Raw genomic sequence first — 20,446 nt, 5'->3', positions numbered from 1 at the left:
TTCTTTTTTTTAAGTCCTAGTCAGGCCCCTAAACTAAAATCCAGAAATACATCAAGAAAGGCAAAGCTGATGTTGGGAATGAGAAGAAGCTCTAAATCCTTAACATCTTTCTTCATTTCAAAATCCCCTGCCACGTTCCCCTTATCACTTGGCCTTCTTTAGTTCCTTGAAGAATTTGGCCTCCCAATCTGAAGAAAGATAGGAAAGGACCTGAGTTCTTTTTTTTAAGTCCTAGTCAGGCCCCTAAACTAAAATCCAGAAATACATCAAGAAAGGCAAAGCTGATGTTGGGAATGAGAAGAAGCTCTAAATCCTTAACATCTTTCTTCATTTCAAAATCCCCTGCCACGTTCCCCTTATCACTTGGCCTTCTTTAGTTCCTTGAAGAATTTGGCCTCCCAATCTGAAGAAAGATAGGAAAGGACCTGAGAAAGTTTTAGGTGAAATTGAAGCCCAGTCATTTAAAGTATTGTATTAGAAACAAAAGCTCTTTTTTTGGAACTGCCTGGAATTTTTAACATTTTTTTTTCAAAGTAGTAAATTAGCAAGAACTGTCAAGTTTTCTGTTGTTTCAATTTCTTGATTTGTTTTAAAATTTACTACAGGAGGTCTTGGGATCAGTAGATTGAAATGTCATTTATGTGAACCTTATAATCATGGGAGTTAAAATGACTTGTCACACCATTTCTTTGTTTCCCAATTTTTTCTTTTCTTTTTTCTCTTTTTGTTTGAGTCCTATGCGCCTAAAGTCCTGATTTTTGGTTACAAAATTTCTTAGAATTCATTCCCATGTCTTTAGTCTCTGCCCAGTTTTGCTCTGAGCATAGTCTTAAGTCTTTATTCCAGAATCTTATGTGGGCCTCACTTTATTTTCAAGAGAGAAGCTAAAGTTTGAATTTTTATATATATAGTTAAATTTGAATTAGACAATTTTTAAGATCTGGGGTATGAGACTTTTGCCTAGAATTTGATAAGACAATACAGGATTCATGTTACTTTTGTTCTTCTTTTTGGTCAAGATTAAAATCTAACGAACTGAAGACTCTTCAGAGGAGAGTGTGTAGGAGGTGAGAATACTTAATGTGAAACTGTTCACAGGCTAGAATGCTGAGCCTGTGATAAAAAAATTTTCAAGATCAGATTGTAATGATACTGATACTCAACCTACATCCTCTAGGGCCATTTTTAAAATCTTTATTTGTATGCTCTTATCCCTCATCTTCTATGTGCTTTAGCTTTTAACACCCAACACCTCTGGCTTCAAGCTACTGGAGTCAAGTTACATTTTGCTCCCTAGGCAAAGAGAGCTGGAATTACCTGGAACTCTACTGGGGCCTGGGCCTGATAGCCTTTAACCAATTAATGACTCATGAAGGGTCATGAACACACTGCTCTTATTTCCAGATGCGCAACTCATAGCATCACTTACACTGTAGAGATGCTTACAGGATTAGGCTGAAGATCCCCTTTCTAGAAAACCATGTGTGAGATTTCCCCCTTCACTGGCTTCCTACCCCCATGTTCAGCATCCCACACTCTTACCATTTTTCCCTGAATCACTGCCTCAAAAAATCAGTTGCAAACACACCTTCATTTCAAGGAAGGCTTCAGGTCTATAATACCAAAGACACAAGCCACAATGCTCTAAAATATTAAATCATTCACACATGGTCTTCAACAAATACTTATTGAAACCGCTCTATGTACCAGGCACTGTGCTAAGGCTGATAAAGTGGGGGGAAAAAACAAGAAACTGGTGAAGATGGGCATTAACTCAATAACTTCATATATAGTTAGTTGTGAATTATGACAAGTGTTACTAAAGAGAGGAACATTGGAGTTCTGAAGGGCATTCATCAGAGAAAAATGGTTTATACTTATTTTGAGAGGCTTCAATGGACAGATCTAGCAAAAATGGGTGGAAAGCTGTAAGATGACAGATTTTAGCTGAATATAAGAAAGAAATTTTTAGCAACCAGCTCTGTCTGGAGATGAAAAGGGGTTCCTATGAGAGATAATAACTCATCAGTAGAGGTAGGTATTTACAGTCAAGCCTCAACATCACTCATCGTTGTATCGAGGAAATCAAGCCTCTGTTGGGACGAGATGAATGAGTCTTAGCCTTAGTGCCTGTGACTCGACTCAGTATGGTGACACTAGGCAGTGAATTGGAGGGAAATAAGACAACAGCTCAGAAGATACTGAAGGGTTTCAGTTCAGAGTCAGGAATTAAATGTCAGGAGGAAGTTCAGTAAAGGAGCTGGTTGTCATAAAAGATTAAATATTCTTGTCATACAGCCTTTGTCCAGTTAAAAAATGTCTTTCTGCCATCATAGGCACATTTATAAAATAAAAATAAAATTTGTACTTATCTGTCGAGTTGATGTCCCTACATTCAAAAATACGGAGGTAACACTGGTTGTAAAACCCTGATGGAGAGGTGTCTGGGTGGCTCAGTGTTAAAGCCTCTGCATTTGGCTCAGGTCATGATCCCAGGGCTCTGGGATCAAGCCCCGCATTGGGCTCTCTGCTCAGCAGGGGGCCTGATTCCTCCTCTCTCTCTGCCTGCCTCTCTGCCTACTTGTGATCTCTGTCAAATAAATAAATAAAATCTTAAAAAAAAAAACCCTGATGGAAAGAAGGACAACCTGAAATCTTAAATAGCACTGTGCTTGTTTTATAAGCCAACTTTATATACTGTCTTCTGTTAGACATTCACAGGACATGAATATGTATGTATATGTATGTATTTACAATAGGTCTTAAGTGCCATGGGACAGATGACCACTCTGGGTCTTCAATACAATGAGCATATTTAAACTAGAAATAGCCTGATACATATCTATATTATATATAATATACCTTGCATAAAATATAGAAAATAAAGAAATTATGTCAAATAATAAATATTATGAAAATGTTCCCCATATTAGTATGTAAGTTTTTTGAGGAAAGAAACCATATCTATCTCATTTTTTTTTACCATGTCTTCAATACCTAATGTCCAGAAAAAATAAGTAAAAAAAAAAAAAAAAAACTATTTAGAAATTAATACAAGACAAAGTTTTATGAATAAAGCTGTTATATGTGTGGGTATACACATATAGTATACATAAAATGATACAAATGATAGAAGTGGCCATTCTTCATCATAACGTTGTTTTATTTATATATATTTCTGAGTAATCATCACTACTAAATTAGCAAGTACTATTCCAGAGAAGACAACAAATGTCAGCTTCCTGTAACTGATCATTGATGCCTCACTTGCAGCTAAAATGGAAGGAAGAAGAAACAATCTTTTGCCATATTGCCCTGTATTTTATAAATACTTTAATAGTGCAGTGTTTTAGACGCTATGGAGAATAATAAAGAAAAGAAAGAAACCTCAAGTGAACAATCAAACATTTCTAACCAAATGGCTACTCTGTGTAAAAGTCCATAATGAGACCATTTCTGCACTGATGAGATTAAGACACGCTCTGGATTTTTGCCCCCCAGTGTTTTTCTGCCCCATCCTCTGTCACCACCTCTGGAGCCAACATGATTTTGTTCTGGTATAAATCATCCTCATTAGCTGAACTAGATTACGTTGATGAGTTCAGCTGAGCTAGATTTACGAAGTGACACAAAGTTTGAAATCTCAATTTTTTCCAGTCCCATGTATCATCTTCCAAGGACAGTTTTACGAAGTGGTAATTGGGCAATAGTTCAGCATTCTGATAGCCCCAGGAGACTCAATTCTATTATAATAAAGGACATTTAAAAAGTCTAACCATTTTATTCGAGAGTACCCTGAATATCAATGTATTTATTTTACTTTTCAATCTGAGAAATACTTCAATACCCACTTTTTTTTTCCCTTTGTATTCAATATTGTTCAAGCCTGGGGCACTGACTCATCAAAAGGTGAGCTAGGACGCATCAGGCTCTACTGGACTAGATAAGTTCTGTACATCACTGATTACTACCCTGATGACTTCTTTATTCAGGCCCGGAAGTCAGATTTGCTTCTTTGTAAAGAAACTACAGGACCGGCAGCATACAATGAATCATGCCTAACAACACGCTGACAAGCTGGCAAGAGACAGCCTGTACAGTGACAAATACAGCTGACGACAAGTGTACACATCTGTTTGGTAGGATTTATGAGAAAGGAATACAAACAAGGAGGAGATAGGTTCTTTGGTTTTATAAGAGAATTTAGAGGCTCTTTCCTTTCTATCCAAATAACAGTAACATAAGGAATACATATTAGCCCTCAAGATTTATTTATTACAAGCACATCCAGATTACAAATGATCTGTGCAGATTAGCATTTTGATTATCAAACTGCTGTTCCAAATATCTGATGAACAGATATTAGAATAGTTCTTAAACATACTGATTAAACACACATTGATGCTGCTATTTTTAACGCTTGCTTATATTCAGGGGTAAATCCGTTTCTGTACCCTTCCTTAAAGCTTAAAGTGAAAAATATAAAATGGATAAAGCCCACCAGACTTCCATCAGGGAGACAAGGACCCAAGGATCAAGGCACCAGTTTTGGTTCAATTTGGGGGATTAAATAAATTAAGTTTAAAAGGAGGTCAACAGATTTAAAAGCCGACAATTAGATATTTGAATGCCTTATGCAGGAATCAAGGTGCTTTCATAAAATTTATCATCATACAACCAGTTTGCTATGCTCTACAAGTGCCTCTGTCCTTAACACACGTGCTCTGCCTTCGACAAAATTATTTAAAGCCCTAGACTTTTCTTAGTTCTAGAACAGGTTCACCAACTTGAAAGATGTGTATTCTAATAATAACAATGAAAACAAAAATAATAATTATAATAAACCTGTTCAGTGAGTAGTGGGAACCTACCCCACACAGGAGAATCTGTACTGGCCTGGACATGACCGCTGCACGGATAAACTGACAAAGGGCGAGGTCTTGCTTTGTTCAGATGATTGAGGGAGACAAAAAAAAGTTTGAAAAACTTTGGTTTTCCCACAATTTGGTTTTACTAACCTGATGTTTCTTGATCTGAATGATGTATTTAGTCTTATAATTACTAATTTTTTTTCTCTTTTGGCAGTATTATCCCGTAAGGTCTAAGCCTGTACTTTTCACATAGTTCATGCTTATTAATGATTTGTCAAGTAAAATGAAATTAGACTCCAGGCTGAGGGTCTAGATGTTTCTCCCTACCCTGAGTGCCCCCCCTCCCTGAACGTGGTTTCTGATGAAGCTTCCTCATGGCCCATATCCTTAGGGAAGAGCTGTTTTGGGACCAGAAGGAGACCTGAATATCCTCAGCGGCCTGCAGGAGAATCAAAGCCTTATCTTGTCCTTACCACCATTTTAATCTCCTAATGTTGAAAATGGATGGTAGGGATATTATTGAGAAGCTTGGACAACATACACATTATTCAACCTTGGGGAATGTTGGCCACTTGAGATTCAACCCAAATTGCTTACATCATGCCCCTGCCTCCCTCTGGGGTACAGTTAGAGCAGATGAGGGAAGGAAGACTGATATGTGAGAAGCTATCTTTTTCTTTTCAGATGCTGAACTTTAACAGCCTGGTCATTGCTCCTGGGTTAGACTCAGGACTGGTTCACACTCTCACTTATATTTGTACTTAAGTTAGTTTAGAGTCATTAATTATAATCATTGCTTTCATGAAATCTCTATCCAGAAACTGTGTAGGGAAAAAAGGAAATCTTACTAAATCAAAAATAAGTTCATAAATTTCAAATGTGGTGCCAGTGGTTCTCTGTATTGTTAAATTTTAGAATTAGAGGATTTTAGAGCAGAAATAGTGCAGAGATCATTTATTTAAGACCTTTCATTTTCCTTCCTTCATTATTGGCACATAGTTCTACCATCCAGTTCATTCTGCTTTTATTGAGTGAATTTCAAAGTAATATTTTATCAAATGTCATGTACTTACATAATTAGCATAATTACATATAAGTGCATAATTAGGGTAAATACATGTAATTACATTATTATAGTATGTGATAATCTTGTAAAAAAAACCCCTTTTTCTAACTTTATGAGCCAAAATATATGCATTGTGCAAGCATATTAGATAATTTTGAATATTCAGGATCTGGCTCTTCTTAATTGATTTAACCAAACACCAAATCTTAATATGTGTATTTAAAAGATACTATTATCTTTATTTTTGGTAGTTGTTTCATAGTTTGTGTGTGTGTGTGTGTGTGTGTGTCCATGCTTTTAAAGAAAACAACAGACCTAGAGAAAGAAAACATTCTTTCTCTATCTTAGTTTACGTTAGCATATAGAACAAACAATCTTTAAATCCAAATGAAAAACAGCTTTACGTGCAAATTTCACTTGGTCAGAAATTAATAAAACTGTGAACTCGGTGACCTGTCTAATAATGGGTGTTAAGGAAAATGCTGGATGTCACCTCCAGTAAGCTGGAGTTCCCAGGGCACCAGAACGAAAAACATACCTGGAATCTTAAATACTGGACTAAACAAAGAGAAACACTATAATCAGAGAAACGTTACCTAAAATACCATATATAACCACTTTCTTGTCAGTCTCTGTAAACAGTTCTAAATACGCCACGATATTCATTTCCATCCTCTACCAATACCCCAGAATGGTTCTCACATTGAGTATGTCTCTTTGAAATTAAAACCGGAATGTTTTTCCTCATTAATGCCAAAATTCTCCATCTATCACATCAACGCTGTTTGAGGACGGTATATACAGTTTATATGCAGTGATGTTTATATTCTCTGCTTGGCATTGACTGTTAGTGGATAAAATTCTTAAAACACAATGACATCATAGACATATTTTCCTATCTTATTCTTTTGGAAATCACCTATCAAAATGAAATAGTAAATTTAAAGTAGAAAATATATTTAACTGTGATATATAATGTTGAAAAAAGGAGATCGAGTGGAAAACTCATGGGAGAGAAAAATAGTTACTTCAGTTAGTGTGTGAAGGCAGGTATGTACATACTGACAAGATGGAGGTTACTCTGCCCCTAAAAATTATTCAGGAACTGGTAGCATCACCAATGGAGGAACAGGTAAGACCAGTGACTGAAAATGAAGACTGTATTAATGTCTGTAAGATCACCAATTAACCCTTCAGGGCCTCGCTTTCCAGCTTATGCAGTTGGAGAACTATTCATTCCCAGCCTAGTTTGGAGGTCAGAGGTATAACTACCCACGATGAAACTGAACCAAAAGGTTCTGAACACTGGAACTCCAGGCACGGAAGTGGCCAAAGGTGAGGTACTACACAAAAAGCAAGAAGATCCAGGAAAATTCTACACACTAAGTCAGTGTCAGTGTGGTTCCCTAGGCAGGAGACAGGTGGGTTCTCCAGGAAAAAAGAAATCACCTCCGAGAAAATTACATTAAATTACATTTTACTCAATTGTTAAAAAGAGAGCCTGGAAATTAAAGAGTCTAATAGTTACAGACAGAAATTATGTGGAAGGGTCGGATGATGAAGGCAATCTCTCTGAATGGAAGACGGAAAGACAGGTGCTTCGTGTCTCATTTGCTAAACCTCCCGTTACCAGTTTGGCCTCCAAAAGAAGACTCCACTCGTGTTTCTCCATTAGCCCCATCCAGTTTCCTGCCCTCTCATACTGGGCAGAGAAACTTTCCTTCTCTTCCACAGAGAAAAGAAAACCCACAGATGTGGGCTCCATTTACATTTCCACTTACCCAGAGCCTTCTCCTTTGCCCCTGACCTTTCCTTTCTGATGACCCAGAGGAATGCGTCTTTTCCTCTCTGATCCGGAGTATCCTGTTTGGGCCCCGCTTCCTGGCCAAATCCGGCTTCTTTTGATCTCCTCACTGTCCTCTATTTCAGGTGCTTGTCCCTCCGAGTTGTCCTTCCCTCCCCTTTCAGACCTTGCCAGGTGTCTGAGTTGGGATCTCTCAGAAGCAGAGCCCCGAACAAAGATTCTAGAGCGAGCCGTTTGTCTGGGAGGTGGTGCTGAGAAATACCAGCAAGGGAGAGGGCAACTTGAGCAGGGAGGAAAAGAAAGCGATCGAGGGGTTCGTTATCAAGCTAGTTACCACCTGGACCTGGAGCTCAGTCTCCCTGGGAAAGTCTAGGATCCAGCCACTCACACGTCAGGGACATACCTGAAACGAGGGCTGGAGACACTGGGATTGTTGGCCACCAAATGCTTGTTTGACGTTAGGTGAAAGCTACTTCTCCAGGCTCTGGCACTTTGGACTCTCCCTCCAAGTAAGAAACCTGTTCCTTCCTGCACTCGGACAAAAGAACACAGGGTTGCAGGAGTGTGATGAGGCAACTTCAGTATGCAGAAGTGAACGCTGAAGCAATCTAGGGGTGCGGGGGGGGGGGGCTTCTAGCAACAAGTGATAGCGCGCACCTCATGGACTAAGCTGAAAACCTTAATGGAACTCCTGGCTTCCTTTCCCTCACCTGCTATCACCAGACAGTCATAAAATCCCAAGAATTCTCCTCAAAAATGCCTCACCGTGTTCTTTATCTCTTCACTAATTCATCACGAAATCTTTGAATTACTGCAAGAGCCTACTCATTGATTTCTTTCTTATCGTATTACTATCATTCACACAACATAACCTAGTCCACTCTTCATTTCCTACTATAACCTCCCATTTCCTACAGGACCCTTGGGGATTAGAATATTCTAAAAATAAAGACTCTGGAATCATACAGGACTAGGTCTGAAACTTGTCTTTGTTCTTTACCAGCTTTATGATCTCTGGCATTGGACTTGATATTCTCTGAGTCTCATTTTCCTCCTTTATATACTGGGTAGATTTATAATTATCTCGCAGGATTATTTTGGATATGATGAATAAAATGTTTAATTTGTTTTACTTTTGGAAGCTCATTAAACGGTAACGGACTTTTATTCTCATGATCGGGGTTAGCCCATCACAGAAAGCCCTTCACGGCATTGCCCTACTCGCCGTCTAGACTCTGCTCCATTTTCCTAGGCACGCACCAATCACCGTGAACACCTGAGCCTTTTTGCTAGAATCTGGCCATGCTCTTTGACAACTGTTGTCTCGTTTACATCCCAAGAATGCCCGGGAAAACTCCTACTCACACTTAAAGAACGAGCCATGTCCTTTGTGAACTGTTTCCTCATTTTAGGGAGTCAGTCACTCCTTCTGCTACCGCACTACTGTGTTCAAATGTTACTTTTGTACACTTTTTAATGTAGGTCTCCCTGACCTTCCTACAGGCTTCTCCAAGTTAAAAATAAAATGATGTTTCCTTTTGTATCACTAGCACCAGATACAGAGTCTCCACAATAAATGTCTATTAAATGCAGAGATGAAAAAGTAGCTGGATAAAAGACAGATGGATGGATGCAGAAACCAGCAGACAGACAGACAGATGATAGTCATATTACTGTGGACTACTAGTTTGAGATACTATAACTAGTGCTTGTTCCAATGTAGAACTGAAATGAATATTGATTTTCTAAGGCAGGGTTTTAATGCAAGATGCAGAATTTTCAATGTGGCAGGTTATATTTGAAGTATTTTAAAAATATGAATATGATTGAGTTGGCTTAGATTCATATGTGCAATTAGCTTCTACTTCCAAATATGTCAAATTATTCAGTGATTGCCAAGATCACACTTAGTAACATGCCCTATAGTAAAGATTAAAAACTCCTGTAACATTCACTCCTCTAGAGCCAATGAACATATCAGTGCAGTTAAATTCTATGTGTGTATCCAGGAAGAGAATGGCATAAGGGTGATGCTAATTACTTCATAATCCGACCAAAGAAGTATAAATACATCCTTGCTAAGATCTCATATATATGAAAATCTGAAAGTATTGACCTTTACTATATCAAAAAGTAAAGCTAAAAGGAAACTTTCAGAAAGTATTTTGTACATTGTATTTGCTTGTAAAAGCAAATAACCTATTAAAAATGACTAGTGTATTTATATATGGTAGAAAACACCTTTTACAAATAACTAAGCACAGAAATATTAGAAGTTTCTATAGAAAAGCTCAGAGAGATGATAGTGCAAACACGTCTTTCATTTATTTATTTATTTATAAAAGATTTTATTTATTTATTTGACACACACACAGAGAAAGAAAGATCACAAGTAGGCAGAGAGGCAGGAAGAGAAAGGGGAAGCAGGCTCCCCATTGAGCAGAGAGCCTGATGCGCGGCTCGATCCCAGGACCCAAGATCATGACCTGAGCCAAAGGTAGAGGCTTTAATCCACTGAGCCACCCAGGTGCCTCAACACTCTTTTTACTTAAAAAACAAACAAACAAATAAACAATAACAATTAAAAAAAAAAACCCTCCTCTAGTCCCATAGAATAGTCTTGTTTTGATATAGCCTTAGTTTGTTAGATAATCTAGAATATCCATACTCCTGGAACTTGTTGGAATTTAGAGACTGATGGCCAAATTGGCTCACCTAAGGAAGGATACATTTTTGTTTATGTTTCGACTGTTTAAAATAAAGTAAAATTAAAATCTAACTTTTTCTGTCTTGAGTCACTTGTATTAAGTAGCAAGAAGCAATTTTAAAAACCATTTGTTCATAATATAAAAGTATCATCAACACAGGAATTGCCATTTAGAGTGATAATGAAGACTCTGTTTTCACACAATGGGAGTTATTTTAGTATTCTTTCCTTAACTGCTTGCTGTTTCTGGCAATTCACATTGTCAGCAAAGTTAATGCTGGATGTGGAACCTTATAACTGCTTTTATTTATTTTTTTAATATTTTTTTTCTTTTCCTTTCTCTTAAGTTGTTAATTTAAATTCCAGTTAGTTAACATACAGAGTAATATTAGTTTCAGGTGTACAATACAGTGATTCAACACTTCCGTCCAACACACAGCCCTCCTTACAACAAGCGCACTCCATCCCCCTCACCTGTTTCCCCCTCCCCCAGCCCACCTCCCCTCTGGGAACCATCAGTGTATCCTCTAGAGTTAAAGGTCTGTTTCTGGTTGGATTTCTTTATCCTCATTTATTTTGTTTCTTAAATTCTACATGATCCCTGCCTTTACAATCAAGTTCATAATGAGACAAATGACTTAGAGAAGCCACAGTCAGCCCTTACTCAGAACTATGTCTTCTCCAGTGAGAAAAAGAAACCTGAAGGACAATTTGTTCAATCAAGTGGTTCCCATGATCCAATTCTACTTTCCTTTGGTCTTATATAAACATTTCAAAAATACAGCAAAATACCCATTAATTATTTAAGCCCCCAAATCCGTTAATCCAAAGTAAAATTGTACTTTCCACATCTAAGGTTAGGCTGAAGATGGACAGGGAAAAACATGTGTGCCCATGTTCTTTTCTCAGTGTGATAATGGTTGATTTGAATAGTTTAGTTGTTTCTCTATTAAAAGGTACAGGATAACAATAACAATATGCTCTCTCACTACATCATACACACCTACCTATTAATCAAGTTTTTAAATGAGTTACTGACAATGGGAATTATAATTTGGGGGAAATTATAACATCAAATTTTGCTTTACCATAGTTTTTACGCTTTTACAGAGTATATGCTTACCTTCAAAGCAGTAAATATGTGTGTGTGTGTGTGTGTGTGTGTGCGCGTATACACACACACACACACACACACACACACATATATATGTGGGCATTTTCTTTTGAAATGTGTTTCTGAGCCAGTTTAAAAGACACTCACATTTAGCTTCGCTACATTAAAGTACTACTTTTCTTTGGAGTCAAATCTATGTTCCTTGAATTTTTATCCACTTTGTTCACTAAATTTGGCTCTCAATGGCAAATGTCTGTTTCCAAAAACCAAATCCAATTTAAAATCATGATTTTTTCCATCAATCTGAGATATTCAAAATATGCACCATGGGATCTTGAAGGCATTAGCATAAGAGATACTTTCCAAAATGTCTTGAGCAGTAAGAACATTACTGAAATATTTCCCCACATTCCAAAATAACTGCCTTAATGAGGTCAATGTTTATTAGAAAATATTAAATCTGGTACATTTGAAAAATAGCTACATTATATAATAGTCACAGACTCATGTGAATACACTCTCAGTTCCTTTCTTTATCTATTCTGAACACTTTAAAATCCAAATTCCTTACCATGGTCTTGAAGAGCTGGTCCCCATTTCCTTCTCCAACCTCTACTCATTTCCTCCATTCCAGATACACCAACCATCTTCAAAAGTAGACACAGCACACGGCTTTCTCTGAGCTCTGCTTGCTGTTGCCCCAAACTGGAATGTTCTATCATTAGATGTTCTCAAAGCTTGATTTCTTATGGCAATCAAATCACTAATCAATTATCACTAGGTCCAAGAGGGCTTCCATGACCACTGTGCTTTAAATACCTCCAACCCTTTATCTATCTCTATTTCCCTCTTATTACCAGGTGATATTACCTTGCCTATTTCTTTGCTTATTATTGGACTTCTGCTCAAGAATGTAAGGTACGTGAGGGTAAGGGGTTTATAAGCATTGTTCACCACTGGATTAACAGTGCCTAGAACCATGTGCAACACATAGCAAATGCTCAAGAAGTAGCTGTCAAACACTGAGGGATAAACTGAATAACGTATTAAATCAGAGCCTTCCCACCTTGTTCTAGAGATGGGAAAAAGGGAGGAAGAACACTCTTTCTTCAAGGATCTCAGAGTCCATTAGAAGAGATGGGCCTGCAAACAAATGATCACAACAGGCAGTTTTAAAGTAATAGGGGTAATACAGTATACAGTGGATGGCACAAAACAAAGAGCTCTGAATAGTTAATAAAGTTGCCATGGAAAAGGATCATTTTGGGGCTGAGTCCGGGATCAGTTGGGATTTTAACAATCGGGGGGGGGGGGGGAATGAAAAATAAAACAAAACAAAAAAAACTAGAAACAGCAAACAGGTCCACTCACTTTAATAAATTTTTAGAATGCTGTCAGATAGCAGGCAATCTGCTAACCACTAACAAAATACAATAAGTAATGCTAATAATGATCTTGCGATATATTGGGTATATAAACAGGGAAATAATTTCATGAGTGTGAGAACTATTTTGAGAACAATATGCACGATGAGCTCATAGAGGAGAACTAGCTGCTTCCTTGTCAGGTGACAGGTAGATGGGGAAAATCGATGTTAACAAGGGCATAACTTTCCCTATTTCATTAACCGTCTGCTTCCACAAGCTGGTAAGTTTCCATCATCCATGAAATGATCTTAAATGGCAAAAGAAACCAGTCCCATGGGGGAAAAGGTCTCAGATACTGGAAATGAATATGAAGATGGTAGAGAAAATTTTGCCTCCAGTTAGTTTTTAGGCTAGACTATCCTGCATATGAAAAACGGTTATTATTCACCAAGCAATTTGAGGCTTTAAAAAAAATGTTTGCTGTTCACTAATGATACAGTGATATCAAATGTATCAATGATTCTCATCAAGCCTGTGCATAATTAAATTGGGGAAAAGAAAAATAATAGGATATATTCTATTTCTTCGAATTTTGTTCTCTATTCCTCACTACTACCCACAAAGATTTGCAATGGAAAAAAAAACTATCTTGAGATGAAATGATAACTATATGGTGTTTAAGATTGTGAATCACAGAACAGTTTCAATATATCTTTAAAATAAAGTGATGTTTGTTCAGTTAAATATAGAAAACAGATGGATGAAAAGGCTTACAAATTGGTTTAGTGGTTCAATTTTTCTTAGAATAGAAATATTCTTCATAGCATCTTTTGTATAATCTTACAAACATAGGATAATAGCATTATACTTGGATCAACAAAGTTAAAACACTAACAAACTTCTTCATGACAAAAATGTTCTACATAGAATAACTAGTCAGTGATACAAAATTTTTTTTTAAACTGACGTTTTTAACACTGAATCCCGTTCAGAGGCATCAGGTGGCAAAAGAAACAGAATTCTTAAAAAAAAAAACCCACAAAATTCTATATTCTGTGAATTATAGTCTCATTAATGAACCAACAGTTTAAAAATAAAAATCCTACAATTGGATTTTGTTTTAAAGAGTTTTACTTATTTATTTATTTGACAGAGAGATCACAAGTAGGCAGAGAGGCAGGAAGAAAGAGAGCAGGCTCCTTGCTGAGCAGAGAGCCCGATGCGGGGCTCCATCCCAAGACCCTGAGATCATGACCTGAGCCAAAGGAAGAGGCTTAACCCACTGAGCCACCAAGGCATTCCCGGGTTTTGTTTAAGCTTTGCTTTTAGTGATGGACAGTAAAAAACAAAGTATTTTCAGTTATTTTTATTAGTTATCTCAGATATAAAAATATGATTATACAACTTGTCAAAAAAAACCCCTATTGACTTCAAATCACCATTTTATTCTATTAATATCAGCTGTATACAGAATCAGCTGTGCTCATCTCTATGAGTGGATCTCAATTCAACTTCTCTGGAGAAAAATATACTCTCCATGAGAGTGTGAACTGTGCACATTCATGCTGCTTACTTAACCATAAGTTTCTTAGAGGCAGGCATATTCAATGTATGCAGTGTTTGGCATACGTTTGTTATGTTGTCCATAGTAAAAAAAAAAAAAAAAAAAGTTCATTCTTTTACTTCATGAATAAATGCCTATCACAGTATTACAGAGAGGAAAATGCCTTTAAGGGGAATACAATTCTGTAGAAGAATTTATTACAACAATAACTTTATCTTACCTTTAGAAACAAATAAAGTGGAGGTGGTAAGAATGTTAAAAATGTTTAGAAATCATTTACTTCTGGTATAAAAGAAGATCAAACTCATTCTTATTCTTTTATTTTAGTGAAAATACACTGAATGAGATAAAGCACTTGAACCAATACAAATCAGGTCCCCAATTACAGTCAGCTTTAGTCATAAACAAGTCACATAGGAATGAAGCTTCACTTTTGTGAAGTGAGGAGAAATGGACCAGTGTTGCCAGATTCCTACTCACAGAGAAAAAGCAGTAGGAGGAATGACATTCACAGAAGAGATAACAATTGGGAATTGCTCATTGAAAAACAATGATCTCTAGCTGTTACTGTAAGGGTGCATATCCTAATTCAGATGGTGCTTTAACACGAAACTTGACCCTTCATCTTTCTTTGTGAGTAAGACACTGACTTCAATGAACCGGGAATCGTCCAACCATCTTCTACAAGGAGGTAACCAATACGACATCGGTACCAACCTCTTCTATGCCAAAGAAGAACATTCACTCTATAGGAACCCTCTACATTGCAATGAAGGTTATGAATGGACATAAGCAACTTTCTAATTTTTTCCTCTTTGTATTTCCTGTTTCTAAGGGCCTCTCCTTCAAGATCCTAGGTGATGTAAGTAATTTGGGTCAACCAAACGGGTAGATTATAGAAGCAGAAATAGAAGCGATCTAGACTTTAGTAGGGATAGCATACTCGACCTTCTTACAAAGCTAAGCAGAAATAAGTGATCACAAAGTAATTCTTGGTTCCCATGACACCAACCTGAAAGCCCAAGTTTCACTATGTGAATTTGAACTACACCTTTAGGAAGGCTTCGGATGGTTTGATGTCTTGCATGTCATACGTGACTTATGCTAGGTCTCTTCGGGAAATAGCTGTCACAGGTCTTGCCTTTCTCTTGTAGGTAGGGACTTTCTCTTGGACTACACTAGTCAGCTTGGGGCCAGTGTGGGTAATGCCATTTCACATAGATCAGTCTCAAGACACTCACATAGGAATGCTTCTCACAAGAATGAGAGAAGTAAAAGCAAATCATATTCAGAAAAGAAGTTTTAATAGTGCCGTAAGTGCTTTCTTGATGTTGTGGCTGTGTCTGTCTTTCTACATACCTTCCCTGGCTCCTCCATTTCTGTGTTAACTTTTGTTTGTTGATTTTTCTCTCATTGTGACTATCGACTTTTTTCATTCCCTTCAAATTCTACCATAGTCCTAATTGCTGATTAATTCCACAGAGTTTATTCCTCTAGTTTTCCTCTCTAGATTATTTTTGATTAGCCTTTATGATCTCTACCTCACTACTATCTTCACCATTTTCCTCATCCAATCCTTTAAACACTCAAACCTCGTAGAAGTAGGACTTCATACTGCTCAAGACTCAATCAAAGTATTGGAAAATGCACCTGATATAAATGCAAAACTCAAAAGTAATGCTTATTTAGGGCCTTACTTTCTTCAGCTTTTTATTCTCATGGTATCCTTTGGTGCTTAACCTCTTCTAAAAGAATCTGTTCCATCAGCAGTAGGCTGATGACAAGTGGCTCTGTCCTCTAACAGAATATCCCCACCTGGGGATCAGGGTGCCTGATGTAAGAATAAATATTCCTGAACTGGCTAGTGGCTTACAATGGACTCTGACACAAAAGATATGGCCCCAAAGGAGCTAACGGTGGTTTACTTTTCAGTAGGTAACCAGGAATAAGTAGATACATGGATATAGCTATCTCATATGAATCACTGAGAGATTTAAAGAAAAAATTCACTAAATTCTTCTACTGCCTATGGAGCTCAAGTTTTATCTACCTTCAAGGCAGCCTTTCTGGTTGCTCAGATTTTCCAGAGATTCTGTACTCACTATTTTTCCACACACATCCTTTTTCAAAACCCTCCTTTAATTAATCTGACCTGAGTAGGCTTCTGCCTCTTAGAAGCCAAAGAGACTAAATAAAGCATTTCTGAAATGAAAATTACAGCACATTGAATATGTCACTATGAATTCAAATGAAAAAAAAAATGCTTAAATTAGCACCAATCCTGGTTGTAATGGTCACAAAGAAGGATGCTAGTCAAGTTCATATTAATAACCTGTTCTAAATTATGGGACAGTAGATCAAAAATATTATTTTCTTAATTATACTAGTGTACAATGGACCCTTACATCCACCCTTAAACTGTCTAGTCCTTGTGTGAGCTCCCCATGCTTTTCTTACCTTTATAATCAGAAATACATATCGAATCGCTCTGATCTCAGACCAAACCAGTATCTATCACCACTAGCACCATAGATTTAGTACCTTCCTACTTAGTGATTGAACTATGTAAAAAAAAAAAAAAAAAAAACCTATTGACAGAATGGACAAACTGTGGTACATCTATACAATAGAATACTAGTATACTATGAATACCATTGGTAACAAAATGAATAAATTATCCATAAATGTAAAAACACAGGTAAATGTCAAAAACATTTGTTGTACTAAAAAAAAAAAAAAAAAAAAAACAACTAAAACAGATTATTCCACTTGTATGAAAGTCTGAATCAGGTGAAACAAACCTGTGGTCATACAAATCAATTTGCCTTTGGTACTGGGGGAAAAAGCGGGACTGGAAGTGACTGAATGTAGCCTGAGGAGACACTGAGGAATGAAGGAGCGTTCCATATCTTTTTTTTTAACAATTTTTTAAAAGTTTTTATTTATTTATTTGACAGGCAGAGATCACAAGTAGACAGAGAACCAGGCAGAGAGAGAGGGGGGAAAGCAGGCTCCCCGCTAGTGAAGAGACCGATGCGGGGGGCTCAATGCCAGGACCCTAGGTCGAGGCTTAACCTACTGAGCCACCCAGGTGCCCCGGAATGTTCCATATCTTGAGAGGGGTGTGTGTTAACAAAGATATATATTTGTCAAAATGTAGAAAATAGTATGTGTAAAATCTGTTGAATCCAAGTTGTATCTCAATAATGCAAGGGCATTTTATAACAAGACATCTATGTAAATAAACTATTATTTTTTTAAAGATTTTATTTACTCATTTGACAGACAGAGGTTACAAGTAGACAGAGAGGCAGACAGAGAGAGGTGGGGGAAGCAAAGAGCCTGATGTGGGGCTTGATTCCAGAACCCAGGGCTCATGACCTGAGCGGAAGGCAGAGGCTTTAATCCACTGAGCCACTCAGGCACCCCTAAACTGCTGTTTTAATCAGTTTTCAAAAACAATGCATCTGGCCTATTTGCCAAAATAGGAAAGTGTGATTATTCCTATTTGCAACAGTGTAAGAATATTTTACCAGATGTATCTTGAGACCTACATCTTTTTTTTTAAATTTTTTTTTTTTACCATAGCACATACCTTAGGGTATGTATTTAATAAAATGCTCTAAGCTTAACTTTATATTACCGTCTATTCATAATTAAATGGCCGGGTTTTCAGTTAGCTGACAGTGGCTTAACCAGTCACTGAGCATACACTAGCCTCCTTGATATTTCACTGGGAACTTCTTTAAAGGCTGTTTTTTTCTTAAGAGGAGGAAGAATTCGATCTTAGAAATTTTCATACTGAGAGATTTAGGGAGACAGATCAGACTACAAAATAATGTTTTAATTTAGAATACTGAGACTTTTTCAAACCAGTCACTTCAAAGTAGACCTTTTTTTTCCCCCCTCTTGCTTCAAAGCATTGTTCATAAGGGATGTATCAAGACAGGCTGGGAACAGTAATGGGCATGTTTTCAAATGGCATCTTTAATTCCTGCACAGGACTTTCTTCCGCCATTGGAGGAATTGTCACAGTACTAAGCTGTAACTCAAGACGCACTTGCATGGGAGGTCTTAATCTAGGCCTTTAAAAAAAATAATGAATAATCAATTCTCCTTTCCTCTCTGTGTGTAGTAAATCACTAACTATATACGGATGACTGGTCATGGTGGGGAAATAGTCACATGATATAATAATAAAAAATTTATATCATTGCAAGGCAAAAATAGCTTTTAAAACGGCTTTCTTATTCTATAACAATTGAAAATGAGGCTATATATTGCTCTCCAGAGTATTCATCTGTGACATCAGTCTTTAGATTATTAGCAGCATATATCATTAGCTGTTAAGATGGTGATACTAGGGTAGCCCAAATGTCAGAATGAGATTGGCTATACAAACTTACTGTTCTAACAGGTTGGGTCTAGTCTGACCTTTAGGTTTTTGTAAGTTTAAGCAGAAAATGGCTTGACTGGGTTTATTCTAATTCTCTTAGTCACTGGTTACCTCTGGGCATTTTTTAAATGCAGGTGAAACAATCTTTTAATTTGAGTTGAAGTACAAAGAGGAGGCCAGTGAGCCACAGTGAGAGCCCAGGCCACTGGAAGCATGTGCTTACCCTCGCTAATGTTAAATAGCTTATACATAAAATATTATAATGTGGGAGCACCTGGGTGGTCCAGTCAGTTAAGGGTCTGCCTTTTGCTTTGGTTATGATCCCAGGCTCCTGGGATCGAGCCCTGAGGCTCCCTGCTCAGTGCGGGGTCTGCTTTTCCTTCTTCTCCTGCCACTCATCCTCTCTCTCTCTCTCTCTCTCTCTCTCAAATAAATAAATAAAATCTTTAAAAAATTAAAATAAAAAGTACTACAAAGTAACCAGTTTCTCTGATCCTTATTCTTCTATAAACACTCAGAGAGGTGTGCTTACCCCAGTTTTAGTACTTCTTATACTGTCACTACCTATTTTTGTGTTTTTCATGGACTTTTACACTTTTACACTCACTGGAGTCAGTATCAGCCTCTCACTTTACTCTAATACCCACAAAAGCACCTCCTTTCTTGGCTTCCCTTAAGAACTATACATGAGATTTTAAAACATTCTAATTACTTTCCATTTAAACAGCATTATGACAGCATGTTGCTTGGAACACCACGAGCCAGGTTCTCGGGCCACCTTGGGGTATGCGGAGGGCGACGCTGTGGCAGTTGGTGGACCAAAAGAAGCTCCATGGTTATCTTCTTCATACACAGACTTTCCCCATGATGTTTCAAATAAGCGGCATTTCTGTTGATGGGACATAATCCAATGCATTCCAGCAAATAATGTAGTAAGAGTGCTTGAAGAGATACAGGGACTCTCCAAAATTACAATTTTTATCTTTTGTATTAGTTTCCTATGGCCATCATAATAAACTGCCACAACACTGGTGGCTAAAACGACACAAGTTTATTTTCTTACCATTCTAGAAGCCAGCAATCCAAAGATGAGCTCAAGTCAAGGTAGCAGCAGGCCTGTTTCATTTGGCAGGGAAGGATCCATTCTTGTTTTTAAATACTGAGCGCTTCACGAATATGCATGTCATCCTTGTGCATGCGTCATGCTAATCTTCTCTGCACTGTTCCAATTTTAGTATGTGTGCTGCCAAAGCGAGCCCAGGGTAGGACTGTTCTTAGCTTCTTCCAGCTTCCGGTGGCTGCTGGCACTCCTGGCCTATAGGTGCAACACTCCAAAATCTGCCTCACTGATCACATTGCCGTCTCCTCTCCTTGTTCTTCTACGTGAACATTATATTTAGGTCCACCTGGATAATCCAGAAAAATCCTCCCACTTTAAGATCCTTCACTAAATCATACCTGCAAAGTTCCCTTTGCTATATAAGGCAGCATTCACAAATTTCAGGAATGAGGACAAAGATATCTTTGGGGGCCATTATTCAGTCTACCATATCTCCT

The 20,446-nt window shown here is 37.5% G+C and overlaps 1 non-coding gene across 1 annotated transcript; it reads right to left on the bottom strand.

The window, feature by feature from the left end:
* Positions 1 to 20,041: 20,041 nt before the first annotated feature.
* On the bottom strand, positions 20,042 to 20,148 carry LOC132025227 (U6 spliceosomal RNA). The gene has a single exon (XR_009406492.1). It is a non-coding gene; the product is annotated as a U6 spliceosomal RNA (small nuclear RNA).
* Positions 20,149 to 20,446: the final 298 nt, after the last annotated feature.

Source organism: Mustela nigripes, chromosome 9 (genome assembly GCF_022355385.1).
Source record: "Mustela nigripes isolate SB6536 chromosome 9, MUSNIG.SB6536, whole genome shotgun sequence".
NCBI lineage: Eukaryota > Metazoa > Chordata > Mammalia > Carnivora > Mustelidae > Mustela > Mustela nigripes.
This window is presented reverse-complemented; position numbering and strand designations above follow the sequence as displayed.